Source organism: Oryzias latipes, chromosome 3 (assembly GCF_053564925.1).
Source record: "Oryzias latipes strain Hd-rR chromosome 3, Olatipes_Hd-rR_3.1".
In the NCBI taxonomy this organism is placed as follows: Eukaryota; Metazoa; Chordata; class Actinopteri; order Beloniformes; family Adrianichthyidae; genus Oryzias; species Oryzias latipes.
Genome location: NC_136239.1, coordinates 10,822,601 through 10,838,222, shown reverse-complemented (window position 1 = coordinate 10,838,222; position 15,622 = coordinate 10,822,601). Strand labels below are relative to the sequence as shown.

General features: G+C 36.7%; 2 long non-coding RNA genes across 2 annotated transcripts; one reads left to right on the top strand and one right to left on the bottom strand.

The window, feature by feature from the left end:
- Positions 1-899: 899 nt before the first annotated feature.
- On the top strand, positions 900-2,045 carry LOC144991169 (uncharacterized). The gene is made up of 3 exons (XR_013655110.1): positions 900-1,043; positions 1,291-1,389; positions 1,526-2,045. It is a non-coding gene; the product is annotated as an uncharacterized LOC144991169 (long non-coding RNA).
- Positions 2,046-4,504: 2,459 nt separating this feature from the next.
- LOC144991168 (uncharacterized) lies at positions 4,505-13,235 on the bottom strand. Its single transcript, XR_013655109.1, has 4 exons — positions 9,428-13,235; positions 8,445-8,664; positions 6,706-6,782; positions 4,505-6,136 (listed from the first exon to the last, which is right to left on the bottom strand). It is a non-coding gene; the product is annotated as an uncharacterized LOC144991168 (long non-coding RNA).
- Positions 13,236-15,622: the final 2,387 nt, after the last annotated feature.

Sequence of the window (15,622 nt, the reverse complement as noted above, 5' to 3'; positions counted from 1 at the left end):
GCTTTGAGGAGAAGGGGGGTGTAGAGCAGGGATGCCACTCTTTCTTCCGTTTCCATCTCAACCATAGCTCTGGTCTGGGCGTACAGTGCAGGGATCCTTTTTTCAGTATTTCCGAAAGGGAATGTCAAAGCGTGGCTCTAATGCATTCAATAAAAACCGAAATCCCTCGTTCTCCGCCTCCCGTTTTGTTTTCCGTTTGTTATTGCCGGTGCTCTCGCAGCAGTCTGGAAAAAGGTATCCGCGTTGGGCTGTGTCGGCTTCAGGCCAGCAACAACCACGGCTTTCTCACACAACTCCGGGTGATGCAGCTTCAATGCTGCTGGCGCGTCTTTTAACTTGCTGCTTTCGCTTCTCATTGTTTTTCCCCTCCGCCATCTTTGTTTGAATGTGTATTCTTCTTCGTCCGCCCGCAACAGCCAATCTCGCAACGAGCGCCCCCTATCGACCCTCCAAAGAATTGTCTTACCAAAGGATGGTTAATATAACGTTTTACAGGGTCTTTAAACGTAAATAAAAGGTCGATACTTGACAAAGACGTCTCGAGAATCAATCGCGGGACTACATATCGCGATATATCGCCATATCGATATTTTGGCACACCCCTAATTTGAAGTAAGGATATCAAATTGAGAAATATTTGAGCGCAATATGTCTCATTTTTCTCTTACCTGAGATCTCAAGCAGTGTTCACTGTGAGACTTATTTCTCAGGAGAAATGTTTGAGAAGAACGAGAAAACCAGTTTAGTCTCAAACAGTTCTCATTTATGTCTAGGAGACGTAAATGTGACAGAAACGAGATCTCATCTTCAATTTAGCTTTGCTATGGGAATGTTTTACTAAGTATAGAGCATATCTTTGTACATATCACTTCATTCCAAATTTACAATGATAATAACAACAGAAATGTCAAACTCTTAAAATGTTAACTTTTGTCTCTGTTTTTTGTTCTGCTTCCTGGGTCTTGTTTACAGAGTAATGAGGGCAGCCACTTTTTCCAGTTAAAGAACGTCTCTTTTTGTGGTAATCATCCAAAAAACTGCAAGTGAGTAAAAAGCTGTTATATTTTCCAACTCTGCTCTTGTTTTGTGTGCAGGGACATATGCTTCCCACAAGGTGTCAGTAGAATCAAAGGGTGTTTCATGTCTGCAATTGAACCACTGACTTCTGGCTTTTAATTTAAAATGCAGTAAAAAAAAATCATATTACTGTTAACTAAATTTCAACAATTTCCTTGTTTTAATATCTATTCAACTAATTCTAACTCTACTATCTCTCATTCTCTCTATTAGATATTTTGATTTCATCACTAAGTACCCAGCAGACCAGAGATTTGCCTGCCATGTTTTTGTTTCTGAAAACTCCACCAAACCTCTGGCGGATTCAGTGGGGTGAGTACGGTTTTTGACACCTATATATTCACATTTAAAGCTCTTAATAAATTCTATATTTTATCTTAAAAAGTACATTGTGTGATTTCAAGTTAAATCATTTGATTTGGTTTGTTTTTCTGTTTTGTTTTTCCAGGAAAGCCTTTCAGTTGTACTACAAGGAAAATGTGGAATCTCTTGTCCCACGGAGAACATTTACCTGGAATTACTGCGAGGGTGTTCAATGCTGTATCATAGCAAAACGTATTGTTTGGGCTTTTCTGTCCTTCATGCAAAGCAGCACAAACGTTGTTTCTTGTGAAGAGGAAAACCAAATAATTGTGTGGGTAGGAACAAAGGTTGAACAAAAGATGCAGTGTGTCCTGAGAAAACTATGTACAGACCTGTTGCACAGACCTAAACAGTATTTTTCCAAGTCTTTGTTAGAGGTAGACCAAATAAATTGTTGTTATAATAAGTTGTGAAACTGAAAAGATATGAAGAACAGCTCTATGCCTTGTCCATCCTCTTCTGATGGGAAAACTGATTTGCGTAAAAAGAAATATATGCGGTAAGCATAAACATATGCTTACATAGTTAATCTAATATCTAATGAATATCTAAAGTGTGAGCAATTTCACACGTGAAATTAACATCAAGTTCAAAATAAACAATGTAGCTTTATTTGTTTTTTTCTTTTTTATTAAACTCATCAGGCAATCTTTGCTGATAATCTTTAACACGTTTTAAAATAATGGCTAAAGATTTGCCTCAAATGTGTGGACCCTGCAGTTTAGGCTGTCAAGTGATTTGACAGATGATACCATGCTTTACAGCATATTGTTTTAAAAGATAGACACTCATCAGTCTGTCAGAAAAACATCTTTGTTGAAGGTTTACAATTTAAAAAAAATAGTGTTCAGTATTCCAATATCAAGGATATATTAAGATTTTGTGTTTTTCTTTTTTTTTCTTTCTCAAAACCATGTGCGCCAGAATATAATACTCTGTATTTAGCCAACTAGAGTTGACTCTTGTTACACAGCAACATATGTTTTATTTGTTTTATTTTATTTTAGCACCAAGTTGCAGCTAATTTTTGTTTGCATTTTTTTTCCTCAAAAAGTGCTGTCATATCAGAATATGTCCACATACCCAAATTAAGCGTTTAACCCTGTAAAGCCCACAAAGACATGACAGAAATTTTAAAAAAAGTTTAAATTAAAATCTATTTTAAACCCTTTTATGCAATCCACAAAAAAGTGTGCAATATCATTTTGTTATGGGATTTAAGTAGTATCAATTAGGATACTAAATGAACAATGTTAGTTGCAAAAATAATGGCATTAGTGTTCAAGTAAAATAGGCACCTTTTTTACTCTTAAATTTGATTCACACATTTGATACGCTCGAACTATATCATAAAAAATTAATTATCAACACATTTTGCATTAAATCAATGCAGCAAATAGTCTTTAAAAAAGTGAATAACCAAAAATGAGTTATTCTCACCATCAGGTTTAGAAAATTGCCAAAACCTTTCCCACCAAAAGTTTTTTTGTGGATTTCTGAATTCCCTTCCTACATAAACAAATAGGAATAAATGTCTAAATAGATAGTTCGGTACTATTAAGTGCCCTGGATTTTAAAAGCAATCCACACACCATGCTTACTACTTTTTTTTTTTTTAAAGAAATATATAAGGTTACCCATTTCCTGAGAAAAATATGAACATTTGAATATTTATGAATTCACTGGGTAGTTGGATGGTTTATTGAAAAAAAAAATTAACATGAAAAATCGTTTTGACGCAATGCATCGAGGTTTATACTCGCTAGCGAGTATTGATGCACACTGTTTTTTTACAGAGACTTCTGAGAAATTTCTAGGGCACTGGGTTTTGGAATCATAGATTTAAACAGTTAAATGGCAAATGGGCTGTAAAGGGCACTAAGTAGTGAGAAGTGAAGAAATTCAGACATGACTGTTCAGATTTTATGGAAGTAGCCATTTGGAAAGGAGCGGGGAAGGGATCTTCTGTTGCCCACAATGGAATGAAAATGCACCACAGGGCAGGAAACATGAACCAAGGTAGAAACGATGGGTTTTTAAGGAAGGTTTGGATCATGCAAAAGAAATAAGGCTCACAGAAATATGCATATCAAATACATAGGGTTAACTAACTTTCAAAAGACATAGTGTAACATTGTAAACAAGGAAAAAATTTAAATTGAAAAAAACAAAGTGCAAGTATAATAAAAGGCCATCTAGCCTCTTTTCACTGAAAGACCTCATGTCATTCATTAATATAAACATACAAATATTTGTTAAAATAATAAATAAATAACAAGATAAAAAATAATTCTGATGCTCTTTTAATTAGGTTGCAGAAATGCAAAACTAAGCAGATAAGCCTAAAGTTAAGTCAAGTGGAAATACCGACTGTATCACAACGTACTCTTATTGTTCGATCTTATTCAACTCTGGCTTTAACAGGCTTTTTGCACGGTCCTGACCATAAAAGAAAAACTGGTTTTTGGTATGCAGCTTTTGTGGAGAGATTTCAATTCTGTCATCACAACTTTATTTGGAAGCGCCTCTTTGGTTTTCTTTGGAAAGCCTTAAAACGTTTTTCAACCTCCTGGGTTTTTCTTGAAACATTTTTAAACCTGCAGCAGACACCCTTTCAGAAAAGGTGGCGACAGAATGGGGTATTGTAAATGTGGAAAGTATGTGGTCGGTTGGAAACACCCTGATGAAAACAAAGGCTGTGTTCAGGAAAAAAAATGGAAACAACTTACTGATGACGATGATGTGTATTCAACTTTTTTTTTACGACCAATCCCCTTCAGCAGAACCGCTGATCACCGAAGCAAGCGCAGGCCAGGAATTTCTGATTCTCCAGTTAATTTCATGAATTTAATATGTTGATTTTGGAAAAAGAGGAGCTCATGCTCTTTGCTTGATCTAAAACTTGTAAGGCGAGAGTAACATAGAAGTTTCATGGCAGATTACTCCACAAATATTTGGCCTCTTTCATGATGAAATGCTATTATAGTCATATATAGTAGGGTAGAATGACTGCAACGCTTACTTAACTTTAACCAATTTCTGTTTCTAGACAAGTTCTTTATTAAAACCAAACTTCTTAAATATTCAAATAGATTTATAGATATATTTTTATATCTTACTTTATTTTGTTTTTATCATGACTATAGCACACATCCCTGAAATAAAAACGGATTGCATTTATTATTTTTGATTTATATCGGTTAACAAGTATTTTCTGTAGCCTCTAAGAAAACTGATTTAGTTTATTTTTGTTGTTGTTATGGTCCCTTTTTTAATATAAAAATAACAAAACTTTAGGAAGTCATCTGAAGAAAGCCATTTTATTCTCATAATGAGAAAACAATGATGCCTGCATGAGGAAATATGCTGCAGGGAGGGCTATGCCTTGTGTAAATAGTTCAGCATTTAAAGTTTATTACAATGTAATGACTCAATATTTGTTGTGTACAAATCCTTTTTGTTTTTGATTGTTTTTTCTTTTACCTTTCAGTAGTCATGAGTAAATGGTTTTGATGCAGACTGAGTCTTTTGTTATCACTGGATTTATTTACAAATGAACACAATCACCTTTTTTATGATCAAATAGCTCACAACTTCACTATGTTAGCTTCTGTTCATGTAAAGAGATTTTTTAAGAGAAGTAAAAATTGGTATTTCATAGTTTTAAAATTTTTTTTTGAAAAAAAGGGTTTATCAGTTCGCATAAATTGCAGTGTCTGACTTTATTTCACGTGTTACTAACAAGGCTTGGAGTTAGCACAATCACAGTATCGTTTCTTTTAGCTTTATTATTTGGTTTCTTTACAAGGTTGGGAGTTGCAGGTATTGTAAAGACACAAACCCAGCTAAAGCTTTTAAAGTGGCTAATGTGTAGCGTATTAAAAACAAGATCTAAAATTTTTGTAGAATGTTAAAAGCACCAAAGTCTGGCAGTCTTCCTCCTCTCACTTCCCGCTCTGAAAGTTGTGTGCTGTTGCAAGCAAGCAGCTTGAAGAAGCAGGTTAAGTTTTGACGACAAACACAGGAAGACAGCGGTTAAACCTAGAAACGGTTTCTCACTTAGACTTTATTTCTGTTTTTGATGCTGGAGATCTGATAATGCAGCAAGTGTGAACTGCACTGAAAGAAGGAGCAAATCAAGTTTAATAACTGTATTAACACAGAAGATATTATTACAAAACTCTATCATTGATACTTAGTAAATGAAAATATACTTCTTTGAAACTGCAACATTTATTACACATGATAACGAAATTTGTACTAAAAGGCAGGGTTAGGGTTGAGGTCAAAATACGTGCAGGTAATGCAGCAATGTGCATTGTGGCCTCACATATCTTGTGCGGGCAGATACATTTTCTGCATTTTTTTGTGCTTGGTCGCACACAAATACTTATTAGGTAACATCAGGTTTTTGCAAATCTTATTGCAGGAACAGATTTCTGTAACTGGAAATTTCCAGGAAACAAAAAGTTTTGATCAAATGTGACGAGTGTGACAAGAAGTTATCCATTTACTGATGTGTATATATATATATATATATGTATATATGTGTATATATATATGTATATATATATATGTATATATATACACTCTTTGTGACCTTTGTGTCAGTAATACTCGATTTCTAAATTGGGTCGGTACAGTCTTTCAGGGCCAGGAGGCAGAGGAGCAGGATGTGGCTTCTTCATCACATAAGCTGTGAAAAGAGAAAAAGCAAGCAGACAGTTGAAATAAATGCAGCAAGTGTTTTCGGTAACTACTCAGTCAAACAGAGGTCTTGTATTAATGTAGCTTTTATTTAAAAAGGTTTTGTTGTTTCCTCAAACATCTACATCTCAAAAACAGAGTTAGAAACAGCTGGCATCTGGGTCAAAACAATTCAGCTGGATATCTCCAATATTGCACAACATTTTTTTCAACCCTTTTATATGCTGGTAATGTTAGGTTTAGGGTGTGACAGGCTGTAAGCTAGTGCAAGTGCATGTAAACAGATGGTTAACAGGAACTGGGGGTGGGCTTGCTCAGAGCAAACAGAGTTCATTGCTAATGAACTTCTGACATTCTGCAGAAAATAGTATTTTTTGATTTTGGCTAAAAAACTGCAGTTTTGATTAATAGATATTTAAAAATATTTAAAGTACATCAAAAATTTATTGGAGTGGATCTTTAATGTTTTTATTTTGCCCTATGTAACACTCCTAAAGACAAGTATAGATTCTTATATGTTTAGATCATCACAGTTAAATATTTAAATCATATTCTTACCATCACAGAGGCTGAAATCCTCTTTAAGGACATCTGAGTTAAATTGCACCTTCAGTTGATCAGTGGTTCTGTCCAAACTGTGCACAGAATATGATAAAATATAATAGATCAAAAAAACATGTTAAAAAGTGACTTGGTATATAAGTAAAAAGATACTTATATCAGTTTTGGTTATATTAGATTCAATTACAGCACTTTTTATACCTATTATAAATCAGGACATTTGTTTTTATTTTTTGGTTAAAAACTAAACAGAGCAATTTTCTTTAGTATAAGTACCCAAAATTAAGGCCATGCATTCTAAAAGAGAAACAGATTTAACCCTTGTGCTATCGTAGGCACTTTAACATTGGGAGTTGGGTCATCTAGACCCACTAGACAGTGCTCTGAACCTTTTTTCTTCAATGATTTGTTAACCTCACTGGTGTCCATGGATTACATGAAATCTTTCCACCTTTATCCACCTTTATCATGGTAGGGAGAACATGTCAATGTAAGGGTGGGGTCATCTAAGATAGCACAAGGGTTAAACATGCAAACATTGACACATGCTCAGCACTTATTGCAAAAAAAAAAACAGTTTTGGCTAGCGTTCAGTAATTTTTTGAAACCCACCAGTTTTCAATGTTTAACCCTTGTGCTATCTTAGATTGAATTGAAAAAGATTGAATTTTGCTACACATTTACTAGAGAACCTTTAATAAAAATTAAATATGAAATTCCATTTTCTTTTTCATTTTAATAAGGTGACAGAATGAGAGGTGTTGAAGAAGAAGAAGAAAAAGAAAAAAGCAGTTTGGCTGATCACTTTTTCTTTTTAAACTTGAGTTAAAAAAAACAGATTTATTTTGAAAATAAAAACCATTTTCTGGTATTGACATTTATTCTTAATTATGCTACAGAAAAACTTCCATATAAGGAGGAAGTGGAGTTTTATATAGCAGGAAGACATCGATCAATCCTCAAACTGTTCCCCACCTCTGTTTTTATTTTTTTTTTTAGAAGCAAAATCTCACTCCAAGAACTATATGAAGTTTAAAAAATGTATAAAACACGGAGGATGTTATTACAAAAACCTATGAGAAAATGTATTAATAGTTAGCATATAGAAATGTATATTTTTGAAATTGCAACAGTTTTATTTTTTTTTCTAATTTGTCTTGTCCAACAGCTGAGGAAACAGATAAGAGCTGAAAGCCTCTTGTGTTGGACAGATGTTACTGTAAGAATAGGGGCAATTAATATTCTGACACACCAGGTGCTGTATAAACCTCATTTGTATATGGGGCTAGACTTTATTTATATTGATTATGTTCATATAATTTTTTGATGGACCAGATGGAAAAGAAGAGAGAAGAAGACGACAGTGGAATATTAGAGACGGGGGACAAGGGTATGTTACTCCCCTGAAAGGAGAAAGAAAGAAGACGAGGCGAGCTGTTTCCTCATTGAGAGCATTTACTCGAATGAATCATATTTTTAAACACTAAACATAGCTTACAGTGAACATGGCTAGCATTTGAATTCCTGTGGCGCTGCCCTTAAAATGGCAGGTGCACGCCACTAAGCCCTGCGCTTTACAACGGAGCAAGCAAATATCTACTCTTCTCCACTCAAACATAGACTAAACTTAAAAGCATTTCTAACACATTTTAAGAACTACCTGACCATAATTCATAAACAAATAGTGATTTTTTTTCCGTGGTATTAAAAGAAATTTGAATACCACGTCAGCATACCACGTCACATCAGCCACCCAGGCCAAGGCCGCCACAGGGACCCCTGACACCAGAGAGCAGGGGGGCACAGGACCATGAAGAGTACAAGCTCCTGTTCTGTCAAAAGCTTCCACCGTGCCAGGCTGGGCCCGCCCACGGAGAGCCTCCTGCAGACAATTACCCCACAACCATGGGAGTTCAAGGGAGAACCCCCCCACACTCCAGGCAACCACCCGCCACCCTGCAGAGAGTCCAGGAAAGAGCAAGGCAAGGGCCACACACAACATTCAAAGCAAATTAAAAATAATTTTGTGTCTAAAAAAAAAGCAGTTTATAAATGGATGGCAGGGTTGAAGAAGGTTCAGGCAAAATTACTTTTCTTTGAAAAAGCTGCTGCTTTTATCCATCCATATTAACAAACTTCCTTCATTTTTTGTGTTTATTAGTTTAGGAAAGAGTGAATCCATTATTATTTTGTCATGGATATGTACAAAGGTTGCTTTTTAATGAATTTGTAACTAGGCCCCAAACAAAACAATAAAAGCGTTTAAAATTTTACGAAAGAAAACAGGCAACAAAAACAACAAAACTTCTTTAACCTTAGCAACAGAACCTTTTCTAATTTTTAACATTCACATGGTATATCTATGATTTTTTTTTGTTTGCTTTGTTTTGTTTTGTAAGTGCACAATTCAGATTTATCCCTAAACATTTTATTGGGATCTGATAGAGAACAAAACCTTTGCCATGGAAATAATCCATGAATGGTAAATGGCATATAATGCTCCCGTGAAGGCCAGTCACAGTCCAGAGGCAATGTGGGGTTCAGTGTCTTGCCCAAGGACACCTTGACACATGGGTGGGCAAGGCGAGAATTGAGCCTGTAATCTTCCGATCTGAGGTCGACCAAGGCCGCCCCAAAATCTTGATTGTCAGTCACAATCTTCTGGTATTACAAATGTAACCTGCCATGCAAGTGTTAAATGAAAAATAGAATTGCCTACCTCAGTTTTACAGGTGCATGCAAATATCCTCCAATGATCCAAAATGAAAGAAAAACGTGTGCTAAAATTGTGTAAGTCATCCTGTGAGACTGTTTGTTTATGGCAAGGCAAGGCAACCAATTCTTAAGTTATTTATGTTTGAAATAACTTAAGATGTAAAGAAGCGCAAATTTAAAAAAAAATGCCAATCACTGACTTCAAGGTTTAGCTACATTGTCTACACTATAGACAGATGGTATTTGTTTTTTTGTCTTCACATACAATTCTGTTGTTCCCAAATATTTCTTTCAAGCATAATTCAGTGAGGGAACTGTTTTTTGTTTTCCTGATTTTCTTAGGCCAAAACAATTGTTCAGACTTTCTAAATCTTATACCTGTGGCGGAAATTTTAATTAAGCATAAAGTAGGCTGCTTCAAAACACAAACACACACACACACACACACATCTGTACTGTATATCACATCACATCCACAAGCTCATTAAGGCCTATTTATAAAAACAAAGCACTAATGACATCTCTGAACTCAAAATATTTTTACAGTCCATTCCAAATTGTTATCCAAATTGTATTTATGTGTCAAAAAGAAAACATTCTTGGTTTTTCATATAAACTCATGGATGATAATGTGTCCCGGGGCTTTTTGGATCTCTAAAATTAATCTGTGACACCTGAGATGACTAATTCTAAAGAAGGATGTTCCACATTATTAAGCAGACCAACATTTCAAAGCAATATGGGAAATAAAAAGGATCTCTCTGCTGCTGAAAAGCATACAATAGTTAAATGCCTTGAAGAAGGTATGTAAACCTTGGAAGTTTCACGAAAACTTCAGTGTGATTGTTGCACTATTAAGACATTTATGGCTGATTCAGAGAACACAGGTCCCTGCAGATAAAGGCAGAATTAGGAAGGTTTCTGCCAGGCAAATATGTTGTATTAAGAGAGCATCTGCTAAAATACCATCACAAAGCAAAACGCACATATTTGAAGCTGCTGGTGTCTCTGGAGTCCCATGAACATCAAGGTGTAGTATCCTCCAATGGCTTGCAGTTATACTTAAACTTTCTATTTGGCCCCGCCCCCTAAACAACACTCACATGCAGAAATGGCTGTAGTGGCCCCAGACATACATGAAGAATCATTTTCAAATAGTCTTGTTCACTGATGAGTGCTGTGCAACATTGGATGCCCCAGATGAATGGAGTAGTGGGTAATTGGTGGATGGCCACCAGTCCCAACAAGGCTGCAACATTGGCAAGGAGGTGAGGGAGTCATGTTTTTGGGCCGGAATCGTGGGGAGAGACCTGGTTGGCCCCTCTGAAGGTGTGAAAATGACCTCTGAAAAGTCAGTGGAGTTTCTGACTGACCACTTTCTTCTATGGTACAAAAAAAATGCTTTCCATAGCAAAATCTTCTTCAATGTTGGCAACTATGAGCATAAAAGGAGATGTTTTGTCCCCATTCTCTCCTGACCTCAAACCTATTGAGAACCTTTAAACAACCTCAAGCAAAATATCTTTGAGGGTGGGAGGCAGTTCACATCCAGTCAGCAGCTCTGCGAACTATTATTTGTACCACTCTGCATTCCTTAAGCGGAATATTTGGACCTGATCTTCTGTCTTCTGACCCTCTCTCTGACTCCGTTTGCCTGCCGCCTGCCTGACTCTCACCTGGATTCAGACCACCCTGTCTCTCCTTGGATGATCTTATGCCTGGTATTGACTCCTGCCTTTCTGACCCTGATTTAGCTTTGTGGACTTTTAGCTGAGCTAATAAATTCAAATTCAAATTAATTTTATCTATGAAGCACATTTAATGTCAAACAGACAGCTCAAGGTGCTTTCCATAAAAAACAAACAAGAACACAATAAAACCAATCCCCACACATGTAATAAAATAATTATAAAACCCCCGCTTAATAAAATACACAAAAATAAATACTAATAAACCTGCTGCATCTGGAGCCAGGCGTCTGCCTGTTCTTGTTGCTTTAATAAGCAAATGTGACTTGACTGTCTTTTTTTTTAATCAATGCATTTCATCATTTCTGTAATGAGTTTGATAAATCTGTGATTTTTTTAATTGTATCGACTACACTGCTTGAAATCAACCAACCAATCAATCAATCAATCAATCAATCAAAAAGGTTTTTTTATGTGAAAAAAATGGTTATCTTTAGGAGGTTTGTTCGAAACCATTTGTTGTATACTCTAATGGATGGGGATTTGACAATTGTGCTGACTGTTATTTTTATTGAGTATTTAGAAAAATCATAGAAGTATATTCTGGTGCATTGCATCTTGAGAAAGAAAAAGTAAGGGAAGCATGGGATGTCAGAATATGCGTTTCTAAAGTCTTTCACAAAGTTACCTGCTGCATTAAGAGAGTTTTTTCTATATTGAACACATACAAAAAGCGCACCAGGTTTTAAGGCGCTGGCACGTTAAAACATACCAGTAATGGTTGTGATTTATCTTTAATTTTTTCAGTCATTATCAGCATCCAAAATTCATCAAAGTCCTCATCTTCTGTATCTGAAATGAACACCCGGGCTACATTTCTATGAAACACACCATAATTTTGTCACAAGTCCGTCTTGTTGCCGTGTGGCTCATCAATGATGCTGCATTTCCTGCTTTGTCCCCTGACCGTGGTCAGAAGAGGCGGAGATGACATGTTACAACAAATGTTTTCGAATAAACCTCCTAAAGATAACAGTATTTTTTTTAACCAATGTTAGCAAAAAGCACATATTTGAATGTTTTTTAACCAAGTCCAAGACCCCAGCCTTGCGTGTTCTCCCTCCCATGACACAGGAGGATAAAGGTGGAGAGGATTTCATGTAATCCGTGGACAACAGTGAGGATCACAAATCATTGAAGAAAAAAGGTCCAGTGCACTGTCTTGTGGGGTCTAGATGACCCAACTCTCAATGTTAAAGTGCCTAGGATAGCGCAAGGGTTACCAGAAACTGAAAAACGAAACACAAACGAAATTAAATAAATAACTTTAAAAAATGATACACGATAAGTTCTATATTACGTCCCTTCCTGTTAAAAGCCGACTCTTCGCTTTCATTGTTTTGTTGTTTGATTTGGTCATTTGTAGCCGGATTGCTTTTTGTGATTTGGTATGGACTTGCTGTTGTGTTTCAGGACTTGGTAATTTGTTTTGTGATTTCCTGTTGTATTTCAGTATTTGTCCATTTGTTCAGGGATTTGTTGTTAAATGTAAACGTATTTTGCACCTCCCGGCCACCGTAATAAAACCCCTCTCAGTTGGAACAGACAGAGCAGCACATTTCTCCTGCCAGTGCTGGACAACAAGTCGTCAAAAGGTCACAGAGACACGGAAATAAAGCTATGTCTGATCTTTTAAACAGGGGGAGGAAAATATGTTTGCCTACACCTTTGGAGAGCTCTTCAAACTAAAAAGACCTGTTCTTTGACCATCATCCTTGTCTTCCATTATGAGGGCAAGAAAAACTTTTGATGGTATCTCCTCCCACACATGGTGGTAGCGTCAGGTTTATCAACGCCTGTAGCATTCCAGCCGGACTTGATTCAGACGATGGACTCAATGATAGTAACTGATGGACTATGATGGGGTATTCCAACCCATTTATTTACTCCACAGTCATAGTCATACCGTAAGAGCTGAAGAAAAGCATAAAAACCAACTTACAATAATTCCTTTTTGATATATAATCATTCTTTACCTCAGCTAGTAGCTTTAGATTGTTGGATAACTTCAAACAGAAACTTTTCTTTTGTTATTTTAAATTAAACAAATTGAAAATAATCACAAAATGTATACAGTAAACATAACCAAAAATCATACTTGTTCGCCTTCCAGCTAGATGCCAAAAACAAATTACAGCTTTACACAGTTATCCGTCCGTCTTTTTGTCTGTTTCCTTTGTTGCCGTAGCATCAGCTGTTAACCGTTTTTTTTGTTTCTGTTGAACTGACACGCTTCACAGAAAAAGCGGAAGTGGAACCTTCACAATAAAAGTCTTCAAAACAAAATACACTTCACAAACATTTACACTGTTTTTTATCATTTTCTTTTACATCTTCAACATATTTCTTTTGAAATTAAAGGCATCTTCAATAAAAGGAAATGTTAAACAATAATAAGAAAACAATTAAAATGAGTCTTTTACACTCCCACCAAATCATTTGGTGTTTTTTTTTTTTTTTAACAGGTTGATAACCATAGAGGGAACAAACCCAAATGATTTCCAAACAAAATGATCAATGACCAGAAACATGTTGCATAAAGTACGCTTAAGAACTGTAAAGAAGTTGTGCCTTGTAGCAATTTAGTCACCTTCAAGCAATAAAACCAGTTTCTGAACAGGACGTTCAAGCACTAACTGCTTGTTAATACGTTCACCCTTCTTGCTAAGTTTTCTGTCACCCAAACATATCTTCACTCTTCTAACACACCCATCGTTATCTGTTGTGGTTTCTAAAACTCCAACCAACCTCCATTCAGTTCTAGGCAGGTCATCATCTTTTATCATCACTATATCTCTGATCTGCAGATTTCTTTTTGGAGTGTGCCAGCATTGTCTGATGGCGATATTGGACAAATATTCTTTGCGCCAACGACTCCAGAACTGTTCTGCTAGGTACTGTACATGACGCCATCTCTTTCTAGCGTAAATGTCTTCTTTGACAAACTTGCCGGGGGGAGGAAGAGCTGGAGTAGACTTCAAGGTAAGTAGGTGGTTAGGGGTGAGTGGCTCCAGACTGTTAGGATGGTTGAGGTTCTCAGAAACCCGCTCCAAAGGAAGATCAGCCATCCTTTCTATGCTTCCATGGAGTTTGCAACATGTCACACATTGACGAAGATATGAAGCCACAACCCGATCAATTCCTGATATCCAGTAACCATTTGTCCTAATTGCATTAATGGTCATGCCTTTACCTTGATGTTTAACCCTTTCATGTGCCTGTGAGATATTGATCCTGGTGATATGATGTCCTTTAGGAATGATTGCAGGGTGTTTGACCTCATGAGGGAGATTAGCTTCTCTGAGTTGTCCTCCCACCTTAATTACACCATCACCGTCCAATAAGACATTGAGATGCAGTAGCTTGTTATGAAGTGGTAGCTGAGAGCCTTTCTTCAGTAGCTTGATTTCCTCAGAATATGTTTGTCTCTGTAGGTCTTTGATTATGAGACGCTCTGCATCTTCTTTTTCTTTCACAGTTGAGAGACAGATAGACTTGTTATCCAGAAACAGGATGTCTTCCTGGGACACTGTTTTTTCATCTTCTTTGCCATCTCTGAAGTCAGATTCCAGAATTCGAATAGTATCTGCAGGAGTGACTGGTGGGAGTTCCTTGGCAATAATTCTGAAACAATGTCTGCCCACATTTGGAGTGTTGAGGCAGGGCAAGGAGCATCCCACTATGCTCCATCCTAGGTCAGTTCGAACCGCATAAGGCTCTTCATTTCCTCCTGATATCACATATCTTGGTGCCATTGCTCTTGCGCAGTTGTATCCTATTAAAAGACCAACTTCACAACTCTGCAGCGGTGGAATTTCATCCACAATTTTAGAAAGATGATTCCATTTGCTGGCCGTTTCATTTGTCGGAATACGGGCACGATTCACTGGTATACAATCTTTGGTATACACATGAGGGAGGTTGATATAGGAAGAGGAGAAGTAGCCTCGCACACAAAGTCCTGAGACCCTTTGACTTTTCACCGTCATGTCGCGTCCGACCATAGTTGTTAATCTGAGTTTTACTGGAAAGGACTCTGCCTTTAAAGCGTTGCTCACGTCCTGGTCGACAAATGTTGTGTCGCTTTGTGTGTCCAGTAGAGCATAAACCAATTTCTCAGTTTCTCCATCGATCCTTGAAACCCATACAGGCACAATCATTGATGTATTGGTGGACTGTCCTGTTGCTACTGACATTGAAGTTGCAGTAGTTTCTGTTTGAACAGTAGTTATTGGGGTGGCATCTTCTCGAGTTGCTACCCTCTCCTTCCTCACATAGTTTTCATCATGCAAACACGTAGGATGTTTACCTTTGCAAGTGTCACATGAATGTCTGTGTAGACAGTCCTTTGCATTATGACCAGGTTTGGTACAGCCATAGCAGAGTTTATGTTCTTTAATAAATCCTCTTCGCTCATCCAGGGTTTTTGCAATGAACTTTGGACATCCATG